At 55.9% G+C, this 15850-nt stretch overlaps 1 long non-coding RNA gene across 1 annotated transcript; it reads left to right on the forward strand.

Moving 5' to 3' along the window:
- The first annotated feature begins 6830 nt into the window (after positions 1-6830).
- LOC147650399 (uncharacterized) lies at positions 6831-15162 on the forward strand. Its single transcript, XR_015276658.1, has 2 exons — positions 6831-7016; positions 13206-15162. It is a non-coding gene; the product is annotated as an uncharacterized LOC147650399 (long non-coding RNA).
- Positions 15163-15850: the final 688 nt, after the last annotated feature.

Raw genomic sequence — 15850 nt, forward strand, 5'->3', positions numbered from 1 at the left:
CCAGCCCGGCTCAGAGGCTCCCTCAGTCCACCAGGGCCTGAGTGCAAAGCCTGAGGTTGTTCCCTGCCCCGTGTCACCTGGATCAGCGAGGGCCCTGCCACAGGACCGTGTTCCCCTCTGCAGTGCTGCTGGTCATGGCCAGGGGAAGGGCCTGTTGGGCTGGTGCCTGGTGACAGGCGAGGGCTCTGCAACGGCAGGAGTTGCTCCCATCAGGACTGCCAGCGTCTGTTGCTGGCAGATCATGGCAGCAGTCTCCCAGGAACGTGAACAGCACATTATTAACAACCTTTTAAAGAGCTGCCAGTGTGTCCCGGGTCCCTGTTTATTTCTGCATATGGCCTGTCCCCCGCTGAATGCAGCATTCATGGGAGGTGTCATCTCAGCTTAAGGGGCTCTATTACTTACCCCAATCAAACTCCTGCAGTAGGTGATTCCTCCCCTGGCCAAGGACAAAATCCCACAGAAGGAGGGAGTTTATCCTCCCTTTAAATCATCCATGCTTTTGTTTTCCTCCTCCTGCAGGATGCATTTTTGCAGAGTGGATGTTGGATCAAGGGTGTCCAAGCTGGAACACATTGGTCTCTGGATCTGCTCCCAGATCACGATCTGCATGGATGCTGGGGCTGCTTCTGTGGCACTGCCATGGAGAAATCTGGGGATGCAGGGGCTGGAGAGGACAAGGCTGGGGAGGAGGGACATGCCCAGAGAGAGATGCTGGCACAGACAGGGCAGGTGAAGCTAGAGAGGCACAGAGGAGAATGAGGTCAGACCTCACTGAAGGCTGCAGCTCCTCCTGAGGGACAGCTCCAATCTCTGCTCCCTGTGACCAGGGACAGGATTCAAGGGAATGGCTGAAGCTGTGCCAGGGGGATTTAGGCTGGATACCAGGAAAAGGTTCTTCCTCCAGAGGGTGGTCAGGCACTGAACAGGCTCCCCTGGGAATGGTCCCAGCCCCAGGGCTGCCAGAGCTCCAGGAGTGTTTGCAGATCACTCTCAGGCACAGGGTGGGATTGTTGGGGTGTCTGTGCAGGGACAGGAGTTGCACTGGATGATCCTGATGGGTTCCTTCCAGCTCAGGATATTCCATGATTCTGAGCTTCTATCACAGGTCCACCCCAGTGGCTGTGCCCACCTGCAAGGGCACTCCAGAGCCTGCCTGAAGGATGTTGAGCTCGCTGTGCAAAAGGCAGTGTTTCCATTCTGTGGTCACAGAGGCACCAGCTGGGACCCAGACCAAGAGCTCAGGGTCTCCTGGCCTCTCACTTTGCAGTGCCAGAGGACAAAACATCAGAGAGCAGCCTTGCCTCAGCAAGAGGAGGTTGCAGGGGTGTGTTTGGGCAGATCCTGCAGGACTGGGTTGTGTGGGTGTATGATGTGTTCCAGAGGTGCTGGAGTCCCCAGCCCAGAGGTGCTCCCTTCCACGGGTCCTGCTGACAGGACACAAGGCTGTTTGTCTGGGCAGACATGAACCTGCTGCTCTCTGGGGCTGCTCAGCTGCCTGGTGCTGCCCTGTGTCCCAACACAGCCGGGTGACGTGTGACAGACCAGGCTGGGGAGTTGGCAGAGTCAGCACCTGGGACACCTCTTTGGAGGATGCTTGTGTGGGTTTTCACAGGACCCTGAATCCTGCTGCTCCTCCAGGGTCTCTGCCCAGGAGTTTTCCTGCTCCCCTGTCACTGCTACAGGAACCCATGGCCAAGCAGCTGAAAATCACAGCCCATCCAGCTCAGGGTGCACCTGGAGAAACGTGTCCTAGGGGAAGGACAGACCAACACCAAAGCAACAGGGAGTCCCTGGCTGCTCTGGGCAGCATCATACAGCGCCTGGCACAGCCCCAGAGCAGTGGCAGTGGAGGCAGCAGCACACACTAACCCTGATCAATCCATGGGAAGGGGACGATCAGGATTGTCCCTGATTTTTTTTTTTGGAAGTGGCAGATCTGGGCCTGGACTGTGGGCACCTGCACAGGACAAGACCTCGGGCAGTGTCAGCAGTGTCAGGTGCTGGGGTCACTCTGGGGGGTGTGAGCAGAGGGGTTGCTGCAGGGCAGTGCCAGCCCCTCCAGGAGCGAGCAGGGGGTGCAGACCCGGCCCAGCAGCCGGAGCTGCTCTGGCCATGCGCGCTTTTCCAGGAGCAGTCGCCTGGGCAACTGTGAGCGCGGAGCCAGAGGAGCCAGCAGGACAGGAGCCATTGTGCTCAGCCAGGGAACGATTCCCAGCCCTTTTCCCGGGTCAGGGGGCTCCCTGGGCCACCCCATTTTGCCAGCCCAGAGCTGGGCAGTGCGTGGCTTTACTTGGGGTTCCCTGAGCGTTCCAATCACCGCTCCAGGCTGGGGTGATGGGTGAGGGAGACCACAACCCCCAGCAAGGAAAAGCTGCCAAATGCCGTGTGAACTGAGAGTTTGGCTGCCCAAACCAGCACCAAGCACGGGGGATGAACCCAAATACCCAACCCTCACTCCTGACCCTACACAGAGAGCAGGCCAGGTTCCCTCTGTGCTACTACTTGTAGTAACCATGGGTGTGTGTGTGCATGTAGGTGTGCATGTGCGTGCCCAGAGCAGCAAATGCTCCCATCTCGCTGCATTTCTGCCTCCTTGTCCCCGTTTTGCTGTTGTTGCTGCCTGCCTGACACCTGTGTGCCCTGGACGAGCTGCTGCCTTGCTAATGAGCTGCAGCATCTCGCTCAGGGTCCTGCTCGCCCTCGGAGCACAGGCACTCTCCAGGCTCACGCCTTTAGCTCAGCCCCACGGTTTCAATCTCTGCCAAGAGAAATGGAAGAATCTGGTGCAGCCGGGCCTGGAAAAAACAGCAAGGACAGACTCTGGTTAACCCTTTCTGCGCTGCTCCTCTCTCCTGCCTTCCCACGCACAGGGAGCCCTCGGGCCTCACATCCCTCCTTCCCACACCCCAGTCCATCCGTGTTTCCCTGCCTCTGGGGAAAAAACAGCTTTTCTCGTGAGACTGCCCAGAACACGCAAGGAGGGACTATTCCCACGGCACTTGAATGCGTGCCCCCCACCTTTGATGGCAAGAGGGCAAAGGGCAGAGATCTGGGAAAAGAAAATCACTTAAAAAAAAAAAAAAAAGGGAGAAAGAAGACAGAGAGAGGGGAAAAAATAAAATAAATTAAAGCAATTCAGGCAGGAGCTTTCCTCAACCTCTATAAAATACAGTTCACGTTTCCTGCGAGCCTGGGGCGCAGATCACATTCGACGTGAGGTGCTTTAGCCAGCCCCGGTGTAAATTCCGGAGCCTCGCATCTGCATGGCGTGATGGGGAAAAGCTTAAGAGGGGCCCGGGGAGCTGCAGAGGAGGCGGCTGAGCCTATCTGGCTACCGCAGGGGCTGTCGATGCACAGACATTCCAAGGCTATTTGTGAAGGTGAAATGGTCTGTAAAGATTCCAGGACACCATGTGGCAGGATGGTTAGCAGGGCTTCTCCTCCGGTGTTTGCACAGCGCTGCCGGGCTGGAGGGAGGCTGTGTGTGCAGAATGCCTCGCGGTGATTAGAGCATCTGCAAATTTCAGCTTAATACGCGGCATAATGAGACACGGAATATTATTAGCCTGCAGCCATCCCCCCGCCCCAGCGGCGATCCGCAGCTCGAGCTGCTTTCCCCTCTCGCCGGGGAGGATGCTCGCCCCGAGCCACCCGGCACCGGCGGGCACCGAGGATTTGCACTTTGCCTTATGCAAAATGAGGCTGTGCTGTCCTCCCCCCTGGCTGTGCACACCAGGCCCTGCTCCACGGGCTCCTTCTGCAGCGCCCTGAGCCACAGCCGGCTGCTCGAGGGGAGCAGCTTCAGCTCCCAGAGCTTGGGGCAGCTCCCCAGGCCGTGAGAGCTGCTTTGGTGCGTGCCACCCACCAAAAAAAGGTGCTGGGAGGGCTCAGGGGGTGCCCAGGCTGCACAAGGAGCAGTGCTGGGAAGCAAGAGCAAGGTTTTGTTTGACAGGCAGTGACACACACATGGGGTGACCCTTGGTGAGAAGGGGTGTGTGGGCAGTGGGTGTGCACACAGATCCATCCCCAGCCAGCTCTGAGCTCTGCCCTCGATCCCAGCCCCTGGCAGGACCCTGTAACCCCAACTCACACAGCTCCTGCTGCACTGCCCAATGCCTCTTGCTTTCTGGCAGCCAGATACCGCCACCCTGAGATGGAGGGAGCTGCTGGGCAGTGGCAGAAGGTGCCTAGTGCAGTGGGGGCTGACATGAGGGGGCTGTTGGGGTCCTGTGCTGGGTGTGAAGCTCAGGGAAATCCCTGGTGTGGGTCTGCATTCAGACAGGAGCAGCCCAGTGACTGCCCCGGATCTTGGGGCAGCACCAGCCCTGGCCTGGGGTGATGGTGAGAAGAGTGGGGCTGTGGGGGGGGTGTGGGGAGAGCAGGGTGGGCAGAGTGAGCAGCCCACATGCCTGGTGAGTGCATGCATGTGTGTGTTCACATGCACAGAGGTAACAGCTGGGGTTACAGGGTCCTGCCAGGGGCTGGGATCGAGGGCAGAGCTCAGAGCTGGCTGGGGATGGATCTGTGTGCACACCCACTGCCAGCAGACCCAGCATCCCCACACACCCCTTCTCACCAAGGGTCACCCCATGTGTGTGTCACTGCCTGTCAAACAAAACCTTGCTCTTGCTTCCCAGCACTGCTCCTTGTGCAGCCTGGGCACTCCCTGAGCCCTCCCAGCACCTCTTTTCCTGTGTGTGTGTGTGTGTGTGTGTGTGTGTGTGTGTGTGTGTGTGTGATGTGCCTGTGGCAGGGACAGTGCAGGGACCTGTGCAGGCTGCAGGCAGGTGTGACAGGATGTGTGTGGGGTCTGTGTGTGCTGAGGCTCGTACCACATGCAGACAGACACCAGGCAGGGCCAATCCCTGCTCCATGGACTTGCTGGCACCAGGGACACGCGTGAGGCACAGGAGGTCACGTCCCTGGAGCTGCTTCCTTGTTCCTGGCAGTGACAGCACAGGCCAGGGCTGGCTCTGCTGCCCCAGGGCTTCCCCCACGCAGCCTCTCCCTCTGCCCTGTGCTGACCCACAGGGCTGTGTGACCTTGGCACTGCCACCAAGTGCAACCTTCCCGAGTTTGGCCTGGGCTGTTTCTCAGTGACATCAGCTCCCCTGCCTGCTTCAGAGCTGGCATTTGCTGCCACAGGTGTGACAGTGACAGCTACAGCCAAGGGCTTCCCCCTCTCTGAGATGCTTGGAGCCACCTGAATCCCTCACGCTCATCTTTTACCCTGCTGTGGATAGGTTTTTTTTAAAGCAAAGTCCAGGGGAGGCGTCACGACAGCAAAGCTGTTCTGGACCCTGTTAAATCAACACTAACTGCCACCATGGTTAATCTGTAGCAAGGTCGAGCTCACAGATCGGCAGGTTAGCTTCAGTTCCAGACTGAAATTAGATCATCAATTAATTAAATCATCACTTTGATACAGAAAGAAAACTGGAGAGGACCCAGTCCTCGTAAATCCTGCGGAAGCCTCTGAGAAAGGGGCTCTGTATTTTATTTAGATGAATTTGAGTGAAGAAATTCAGATCCACAGTGTGATAGTGAGAACAACTTATCACCCACTGCCTAAGGCATAACCCCCGAGCTGAGCCGTGCCCATCGTGTCCCCAGCAGACGTCACAGCTCAGCATTAACCTCTGCTTCAATAACCAGGGGTTGGAGGCTTCCCATATACCAGAATTGACTGATGACTATTTCAAGTTTCTTAGGACTTTGAAACCCAAACCCCACTTTAATTTTATGAGTAATTTTATGGGACAATCTTTAGGGCTGTGAAAGCTGGAAACTTCTCCTTCAGGTGCCTTGACCTTATGGCTGCTCAACTACCCATGCAGGAGCCCCTCTCCACTTTCATCTGATCACCCTTGAATTCAGAGCTATAAAAAGGATGGGCAGTCTCCCAGCTAATAAAAATAGGAAAAAAAGGGAGAGGCAAAGCCAAAGATAAAGGTGTCGTGAGCCCTCCCCTCCTGCAGTCTGGAACGTCCTGGAGCAGGGACCGGTGTCTGAATCAGCAAGCAGATGGTGAAGTCCTTCAGGCATGGAGCTGCTGGCTGCTGGCTGCCCAGGGGCTCGCACTGCCTGCTCACTCCCAGGTGGGGTGGGATGCAGAGCTTGCAGGGTGTGTGCTGCAGGGCTCCTGAGTCAGGGGGCAGCTTAACAGGGTCTTCATCACTATGGGATACATGTGGGCTAAAGGAAGACCGGGCTCCTGGCCTGAGTAACTCCTGAATTCCCAAGCTCCAGCTCTGCTGGGGTCTTGGGGCCTCCTCCCATGCAGTTAAGAGTGTGTGTCCGTGTGTTTCTCCATGTACCTACAAGGAGAGGACACTGAACTGGGAGAAAATGCAGATATGCAAATAGAAGCAGGGCAAGACTTGGCTCCAGCCACAAGGGAGGTTTAATCTTTTTAATCTGTTCTTCGTCTTCTAGAATTGATGTCCACACATCAGGGTGCTCAATTCAGTGCCAGGTGCAGGTTTACAGAATGGGGGCTTGTCCCCCTCTGGCAGTCATCAGGACCTGGCACAGGCACCTCTGGGTCTTGCTTGCTCCCAGATAATCAGTTCCAGCATCACTTCCCCATCTCTGGCATCCATGAGCAGACACAAACTGCATTCCCCAGCCTTTGCTCATCCTTTGCAGTTGACTCTGGCATTACATCCACCAACAAATCACATCCACTGGCAACTTCTCCTCCACTCGCCCAAGAAGGAACCTAAAAATGCAAATGCTCCCCTTGCCCCAAATCTGCTCTCCACAGAGGGGCTCGGCAACATCTCTGACAACAACCAGCAACGTGTCATTTGTTTTTATTACTCTAGGAGGGCAAGCTGCTGTGCGTGACCAAGGAAACCGAGAGCGGGCTGCCCTTGTGAACTTGCTGAGTGCCTGATGGAGATCGGGAGGAGAAGAGAGCTGGGGGAGTAGGAAAAACATTACTTCTCTCCTGCTTGTTGGCCGAGGCGAGATTGATTGACTGTATTGGTGATAGCATAGCACGCGTCAAGGTAGGCACGAAATTGTGGCGAGCACTAGGAAACCAGCAGTGGGGATGAGCTTAATGTGAGGGAAGACTTATGGGGTGGGTGCAGGTTCTGTGTTGAGCTGGGCAGCGGTGTGGCTCCCTGCAGCAGGGAAGGGAGAGGAGATGGGTCTGACATGGAGCACAGAGGCATGTGATGGCACTGGCTGGTCACTTGCTAAAGCAGGGCTGGCCTCCTTCTGCCTCTCTTTTGATGTCTCCAGCATTTATAGCCAGTGCTAGAGAGAAAAGGACACTTCTAGCATATAATTCACCTCCTCAAATCAGCCAAGAGGTGTGTCCAGAGGTTACTTCACAAAGCTTCCTCCCTTACCAGCTGAAGCCCTGCCCAGAAGATGAGATGCTCCCAGGCAAAGGGCAGGCCTAGGAGATGACCTGAAGAGCAGGGAGGTGGCTGGGAGGCACATTAGGGACGGTGCTGGGAAGAGGGAAAACACCACGGTACTGGCTCAAAGCCTGAGCAAGTGGCTCAGGGGGGTGGCCGTGGTCATATGGTGCCGTGCACAGGCCAGCTGGAGGGATGGCAGAGGACAAACCAAGGTAAGGGGCTGTGAGGAGGAGCTGGAGGTGTTTTATGGTAACATAAAGTCGGTTTGGTACCAAGAGTTCAGTTTGGCATGACGGTGATGGCTCCAGTGCTATTTCCCACTGACAGATATTTCAACCAGAGTCATTTCCATAAAGGACGTGGAAATTATTTTTTGGATAATTTTTTTTCTTTAGAAAGCCCCAAAAATCTCCCTCGCGAATCACCTAAATTTGATGCTTTCAGCCTTCACTTTCCCAAAACTGAGGAGAAAAACATTCAGTTTAATGGGGAAGGTTAATGCAGCAGCACTTCCCTGCTGCTGACCTCCACCGTCTGAATTTCACCACATCCGAGACCGAGCGCACAGCACGGCAGCGGCGCAGGAAGGAGCCGGGGTGTTAAGGAGGCCAAGGGCGTCTGGGTGGTGGGAGGCCGGTCTGGGAGCTCCCTGCCTGGGCGAGGAATGGCCTGAGTGGGGCTGGGGACCCGCGTGGCACAACCGCTCCCTCCGCCTGCCTGCGCGCTGCTGGCCCCGCAGCTTCCTCTGGCAACGCCTTGCGCAGGCTATTTTTATGCTGTGTGAAAAAGCGAGTCCTTCTGCGAGCTGAGGGAATGCGGCGTGGAGAGGGAAAGTGAATTAGCGAAGGTCACAGGCGGAATGTGGCTCTGCACGCGGCTGGGGCAGAGCGCGGGGAGCTGCAGGGGATGGCAGGCTGGGCTGGGTGGAAAATGGTGGTGGAGCAGCTCCACGTTCCACCTCTGCCTTCCCAAGGAACATCCCAGCGTCGTGGCCCTGCCAGCACGGGGGAGCGAGCTGGCTGCGCGCTCCAGCTCCTGCTCCTGCTGCTCGCGGGTGTTGGTGGAGCATCAGCCGCTCCACGGGCTGGAACCGGGGTTTACATACGGCATAAAAAGTAATGATTGCGCTCTCCTGCTAAATCACACGCAGCCAGGCTGGAAGTGGAAGCCGCTCTTATCCGCAGTGGCAAAAGGTTCGTACAAGGGAGAGCACAAATAGCTCCGAAAGGTGAGAAGCAGCCTTTTTTCCCTGCTGGAATCACGAGGGGAGCGGTGCCCAGCACCACGGCCCCGGGACGTGGCCAAAACCCACATCCATTTCTGCGGCATCTCTCTCCCCACGCTCTTCCCGCTTCCTCTAAAGCAGCGGTTTTCCCGAGAGCAGCAGGGAAAGGTGAAGGCAGAAGATGCCCTGCCTGCGCATCCCTGCCGGCAAATGGGAATTCGGGATCTGGACCACGCTTGGGCTTTCCTCACTTGGTTCAGCCAAGTGAAAAGTTGGCCATGGTGCTCCTCCCCTTGGCGCGGGGTTTGGAGCAGGGATGGGAGCCCAGGAAAGGGGAAGTGCAGATATCCCGCTGTTCCCGCTGCCACGAGCGGCTCTGTCCCGCAGCGCATCGCGTCAGGGTACCGCGGGGAGCCGGCCTGCTCCCGGCAGCCTCCTGCTTCTGGGGGACGCTGGAGGCACAGTTCCCATCACTTTCCCATCTCGGAGCAGATTTATGAGCCTCCCAAAAGCTCTCCTGAAGCCCTCCAGGAAGGCTGGGGCTGGGGGCTGGCGAGGGGGGGGCTGTTTGCAGGGAATTGTGAATCTACTTTCTTACACGGCTGCGTACCACTGTGCAACGGTAATCCCCTGAGCAGGGTGAAACGGAGGCCTAGCTACCATGACCTCCTCTGTAGGTTTCCATGGATACCATGTACTATAAATAAAAAAAGGAATTTCAAACCAGTTTTCAATCCTGCTTAGTGGGAATAGGAAACCTCTTTTGAATTTAGTTTCCTATCTCACCTTACGGGGGTTATTTTGCAGCCTGTTTGAAACAAATAATTACCCCTTCAGCCAGGAAATTACCACCAATCTTACCTATTTACTTCCAAACACTCAGCTAATTAGCACATTGGGGAGAGCTGCCTATTTGCACGCTGGAGATGGGAGGCTTAGTGTCTTTATTTTGGTGGTGCTGGGAGAAAGGACGCGGGGCCAAGGGTCAGCGAGGGGCGTCAGAGCCCTCCGAAAAAAAAAAAATAATAAAGAGAGCAGGAGAGCTGTAAAACTCGAAACGCCGAGATGCCGTGTGAATTAGCGTGCGAGAAGCCCCGGCAAAAAAGGGAATATTACATCTGCATCCTTTTGCAATGAATCAGAGTCATGCTGCAGATTTTGTCTGGCATACTGGGTCTCTGGAGGATAGAAAATAATTTGGTCGCAGCAGTGGGAGGTGTGTGTGCGTGGAGAAGGGAGTTGCTTTCCAACAGCCTGCTGTGGTGAGAACATGCCTGACACTTCATTCCTTTCCAGTTAATGCAGCGAGGCCGGGAGGAAACTTAACCCTCTAATTGCTAAAGTGTACCGGGGACTTGGGAAAGTCCTTGGAACGCAAACGGGGCTCCCGGGGTCGGTCTCCCCTGGCCCGGCACTGCTGGCAGACAGCTGAGGGATTTGCCCAAATGGCGGGTGGTGGGGGCAGGGGAAATGCTAATTCGAAACAGGCGCTGGCGAGCGGGCCCGGAGGACAGAGGGGTTGTGTTTGTCAGACCTCTGGGCTGGCAATGGGCCGGCCAAGTCCGGTCCGTCACAATGCTGGGCCTGAGCCAGCTGGACACGTGGTGGCTTGTGGAGGGGTCTCACGAGTTGGAGTTCCCAAATGGTTCCGCTGCCCGAGCTCAGCGCCGTCGCTCCGTGATCCCAGCACTGAAAAACCCAAGTGCTTTCCATTATTTTTCCCATCACCACACCCGTGTTATGTCCCCCCAGCTCCCTACACGGCTCATGCTGCTGTGGCCACCCAGCGCAGGCCTCGCGGCGTGGTCCTGGCAGGGGTGACCCGCGACTTCCAACCGGACGAGGGAGGGAGGGAGGGCAGGTGAAGGATCCGTGAGCACAGCCTCATCTGCTGCAGCCCCATCCACCTGAGGCTGCCGGGGGCCTGCTCCTCGCTGCTGTCCCTCGGTGGTCTCTGGGAGGCTGTTCCCAGCAGGCACAGCTCCGTGTGTGAACCGGCTACCGGGGGTGCCCTGTCCCTTCGCCTCCCGCAGCCCAGCAAGGCTCTCCCGCAAAGCACAGGGCTGGGAACGAGAGAGCATAAGCTCTCCACAGCTGGAAAGGAGGAGGAAGAGGAGGAGGAGGATGAGGGATGCACAAAGCACCTGGGGCTCAGCCAGAGCCTCGTGTGCAATTCGGGTAAGCTCTGCTCAAAGCTTGTCCATAGTGTTTAATAGCACAGGATGATCACGGGCATCTGACTTGGAGCCTGTTCTCTGCTGCCCTCCTAAAGCTCCTTATTAGCATTTCCAGGACATTGATGTTGTGCTCGGATATACGGGAAGGCGCTCATAAGTTACAGAGCAGCAATATATCAACGTTACAGAAGGGCCCATTTCAGCTTAATATCAGAGGCTGGGTTTTTTCTGGAGTCAGGTGTCTCCTTCCCATTGAAATTCAACAGGAGTTGGAGTTTGCTCCCAGGGCTTCTCTGAAAGTCCCAGACTTAATTAGTATTTATCTTAATTAGGGGGATGTTACCTGCTCTGGGAACCTCATGCTATCTGCTGTATTCATCCCCACAGCATCCTGGGAAAGGGCTCCCAGCCCTTTTTGCAGTGGGGGACTAAGACACATGGTGGCTGCTGCTGCCAGCCTGCCGCTCAGCACGGAGCAGAAAACATCTTCTGGGGGGCTGAGAGGGTCACAGCACTGCCTCCCTCCCTTTCTGGGTCGTGTTCTCTTGGGAGACCAGGTGAGAACATGCAGGAGACCAGAGGGAGGTCGCTTGACGGGGTGCAGGAGGAGGATGCTGAGCCCCCTTCGCCTGCCTGGGCCTCGGGGAGCATTTTCAGGGGGACCTGGGTGGACACGGAGGTGGCCCAGCCCTGGCAGTGCTCTGGAGCACCGCTGCTCGTTCACCATCTTCAGGCCAGGCCACAAATCGCAGGGTGGAGGATGGGAGGGTGGGGAAAGGAGAAAATCGGTGCTTTTTTTAAAAAAAAAAACAACAAACACACACAGCCCAAAGTTACCGGCTTGGGAAGAGCTTAGAAACCTGATCTGGTCCGAGCCATAAACAGCCAAGAAGGACAAGCCATGGGGCTCTCTTGGCAAGCAGAGTCTCCCCCACACCCTCCTGCAGAGGCGGGGAGAGGCGAATGAGTCCAAACAGCTCCGAGGTCCTCTCGGCATGGACTTTCCGAGGGCAGAGAAGCTGAAATTTGAGCCCCTGCTGCCTGCCCTCGGCCCCTGCTGCTCCGCGGTGCCGGGAAGGATGGGGTTCCCCACCCTGGTATCCCTGTCCTCCCCTCCTGCCTGGCATGAGGGACGGGGTTAGGATTCCCAGCTGGGCTGGCAGCTTCAGGGAAGGGGTTTGGAACAGGAACAAGCCAGCTGTCCCCTGGCAGAGCCATCAAACACAGTGACCTCCCCCGAGGAGCTCCAGTGGGTGGGATGCCAGGCCTCGGGGGCTGGTGGTGCCGTGCAATGGGGACCTCCAGGGATGTCCAGGGGATGCTCAGGGGATGCAGATGCAGCATGACCCAGGGATCAGGGCAGTGGTGCCGACATGAAGAAAGAGAGGATGAACATCTCCCTCCTCCCTCTGGGAAAGCTGCCTCCAGGCAGAGCTGTGAGCCCGGGCAGGCTGTGCTGGCAGATGTCTCCAGGGGATCAGTCTTGCCCACAGGGCTTTGAGCCAAGGGCTTCATGGAGGAGATGGTGAAAGGCAGCAGGAAGCTCAAGGCTGGCCCACGGAGAACGCTGGGCAAGGCACAGGCAGTGCTGATGCCTGGACAGGGGCAGGAGAAAAGGGGCTCCTGGGAAGGGCAGGGGTGGGATGAGCCATGTGCAGACATCCACCAGCAGTGGCACAAGGAGCAGGGACAGCAGGAGGCTGAGAGCTGCCACACCTGCTGCCAAGTGCAGCTGTAGCTGACCTGAGGGACATTTTGGTGGTCTGGTGACCGGTGACTCTATCCATGGCTCAGGGAAGATGTCTGAGCTGGGCTTGACTGCAGTGGTGCAGAGCATTCAGCTGCTCATCGGGAGCTCAGGGAAGGGAAAGGAGGGGACATCTGTTGCCCCACTGGAGCTGTGGCCAGGTCTTTCTCCAGCTCTCCTCCATTAACTGCATATCCTGGAGAGCAGGAGTGGTTTCCAGGTTTGTTTGTGAACTGTAGGGTTGCAGTTTGAGAAAGGGCTGGTGTGGAAAGGTCTCTTGAAGGGAACAAATGTGGCTTAATGTTGAAGAGAAAGGAGGAATTAGTTACTGGGGGTGAATAGTCCCAAAATGCAAAATATTGCAGAAATTCCTTCATTGACCAATTGGTTCAAGATTTTGAATGGTTGTATCTCCCTTCTCCACTCTGTTTTTTTCACTCACCCTGGAAGAAAATTGGCAAAAGTTTCATAAGGAAAGGGAAGCTCTCAGGAACTAAGGGCTGATGTTGAATGGCCTGATGAAAATTCCTGGAAATGTTAACATAGCAGAGCTTCAATTAGGAGCCATATCCTCACAAATAACATGGAAAGCTGTGTAAAGAGCATTCCTTCCAGGTCTCAGGGACAACAGGTGGCACTGAATTTAATACTACCATTAAACAACCTCTTTTATTCAGCCAGGAGAAATGTGGTGGCTGGAAAGATGGACGACTCCACCGTTTCATTCCGCTTCATGCAGAGCTACCATTACCTCGCTCGATATTTTATGGAAGGCTCGCCGGGCTGAGCCTGAAGGCTTCGAAATCATCGACAATGTGCTAATGTAAAGTTGCCTGAGCTTATGGAAGATTTTGAAGGCCTGGATTCCATGTGTTGAGACTGGCACCATATCAGAGGAACAGCTGAGTATATGGAGCAGGGAAGCTACGTGTAAGTTATCCAGCAAGGAGAGAATCCGCCTGGGGCTGCGATCCTGGGTGCTGTGATGGGGAGGGGAGGCAGCGGTCCCGGCTGGTCCTTCCTCACCGTGCACACAGGCTGGGGCTTTGCTCCACAAGAGCAAGATTTTCCTGCTGCTGGTCACTGTCCTGGGCAGCTTTGTCCTGTTTATTGCAGCGATGCAGAGCTGGGATGGGATAGGATGCTGTGATGGGAAGCAGGAGCGTGTGCCTTCCCTCTGCTGTGGGACAGTGCTTTGGCTGCCATGGCAAGTGCCAGCCTGTACAAGTGGCTCTGGGGCCACAGGGCAAAGGACAGGATATTTAAAAAATCTAATTTAAGCTTGGCAAGCACTTTCCTCTCAACAAGGTCATGTCTTTTTTAGAGTGTCCAGGAGAGAGGAGCTCCTGCCTGGAGGAGCTGTCTGGCCTGCTCAGAGGGAAAGATACCGGGCCAATGCCTTCAGCCACCACCTGGAAACCCCTTGGAGCCAGTGCTATAGGCATGAAATTTCCTTACCAGCTCCCAAGCTGCTCTGACAAAGATCCCAGGAATACCCTGATCTGCAGGGAGGTCCTGCCCCACCACCAGAGGTTTCATTCACCCATGTGGAGCAGAAATAATTGTCTCTCAGCTACCCAGGCTCACTGCCTGCCCCATTGCAGGAGACACTAAAGCAGGAACAGCCAGGGCAGAGCCCAGAACAGCTGGATGGACCTTGGTGGTGTCTGGAAGGTTGGAACAATCCAGGCTCCCATCACGGGTGGTGCTGGCTCACCAGGATGGGCAGGGAGCTCACCAGGGTAGAAAGGGAGCTCACCAGGGTAGGAAGAGCTCACCATTTCTGAAGCCACAGATGAAGCAGTGGTGGCTGGAGGGTGCCTGGGAAGGGAGGAGTGGGTCTGCAAGCAAGGGGGACAAGCTTTTGTGGCAACAAGTTTTGAACTCTTGCAAACATCACAATCACACCTGAACTGTTTTTTCTGGGAACTCTGGAAGACTCCAGAATGGCACTATGACCAGCACAACTCTGTTGTTAGGGACAAGCTGAAGCTTTTGTCCTTCCTGGATGAGTGAACAAGCTGAAAACTTTCAATACAGCCACCAGCATCCTTCCTTCTGGAGCAGGCCACCCCTGGCCATCAAGCCAGGCTGCTCCTTCCCCAGAGCAGTTTGTGGAATGAATTTTCACGCTGGCCCAACGCAACTGGGCTAAAAGAGGTGCCTCACTCATCTGAGCTCTTTGGGAAGACTCCTGGGCTGGGGCTTTTGCTGTCCTTAGAAGGGGCCACCAGGATGTGTGAGTGGAAGTGAGAAATGAGATTTCCCGGGAATAATCCTCCTACATGAAACTCAGTGGCATCTGTGAAAAGGCTCGTGTGCACCAAGACAATCCACGTGAGGGAGCGTAGGGAGGTGTCTGGAGTGAGACCGTGTCCTATTAATTTGCTCAGAACTCGTGAGGGTCAGGTTCAGTGGGGTGTTGAGGCTGATCAGAGAGAGAGGCACGGTGGGCCTGGGTCACACAGCTGAGCTCAGCACAGCACAGATCATGTCACAAACAGAGGCAGAGCCCAACCTGAGCCACTCTCTGCACTGAGAGCTCCCGAATTTGCTGCCACCTCCCAGGAACTGGGTTATTTTGTGACAACCCAAGGAGGACCTCTGCTCGAGGAGCCCAACAGTGACCAGAAAGGTGAATAAAAATAAGAGACTTCACAGGAGAGACTGCAGAGAAGGATGTCAGGAGTCTCAGAAAGGCGTTAGGCAGGCGGGGGGTGTCGCGGTGACCTCGCCTGGAGCGCTGTGGGCAGGGCTGCACATCCCACCTCACAAATGACAGTCACAGGCACGGATCTGGAGGAGGGCTGGGAAAATAGCTCCAAGACTGGCAGACCCTGGGGCTTTCATATGCACAAGCTTGGGCCCATTTGGCTTACAAAGCTCTGGAAGCCCTAACTCCAGCTGGTTGTTTCTGGGGTGACTGGAGCCAAAGGCTCGCTCCAGGGTTTGGGGAAGTCAGCTGAACTTTGTTTGTCTGAATGTTCTGACCTGCAGTGACATGGGCTGGTTAAAACCTGACCAGAGATGCTCTGAAGTAGGAAACTCCCACCTACATCAGACCAGGAAGGTGTTCCCAGCTCCATGCTGTGGGTCAGCATTGTGCTGTCTGTATTTCCTTTGGCATCTGTTAACAAGCCGCTGCTAAACAGCGATAATCCTCCTGCTGCAGAAGCCCAGGTCTGAGTGCTTGCTGCAGCAGGATAATGTCCCCAGCTAGAGAGTGTGTCTGGAGCCCATGCAGCGGCCCACTTAAATCCACGTGAGACTTGAGGGGTCCTGGCAAAGGAGCAACCTAAATCAAATTAGGAATACAAGGGGA

The sequence above is a fragment of the Cyanistes caeruleus genome, chromosome 15, assembly GCF_971803275.1.
Source record: "Cyanistes caeruleus chromosome 15, bCyaCae1.hap1.1, whole genome shotgun sequence".
Lineage (NCBI taxonomy): Eukaryota > Metazoa > Chordata > Aves > Passeriformes > Paridae > Cyanistes > Cyanistes caeruleus.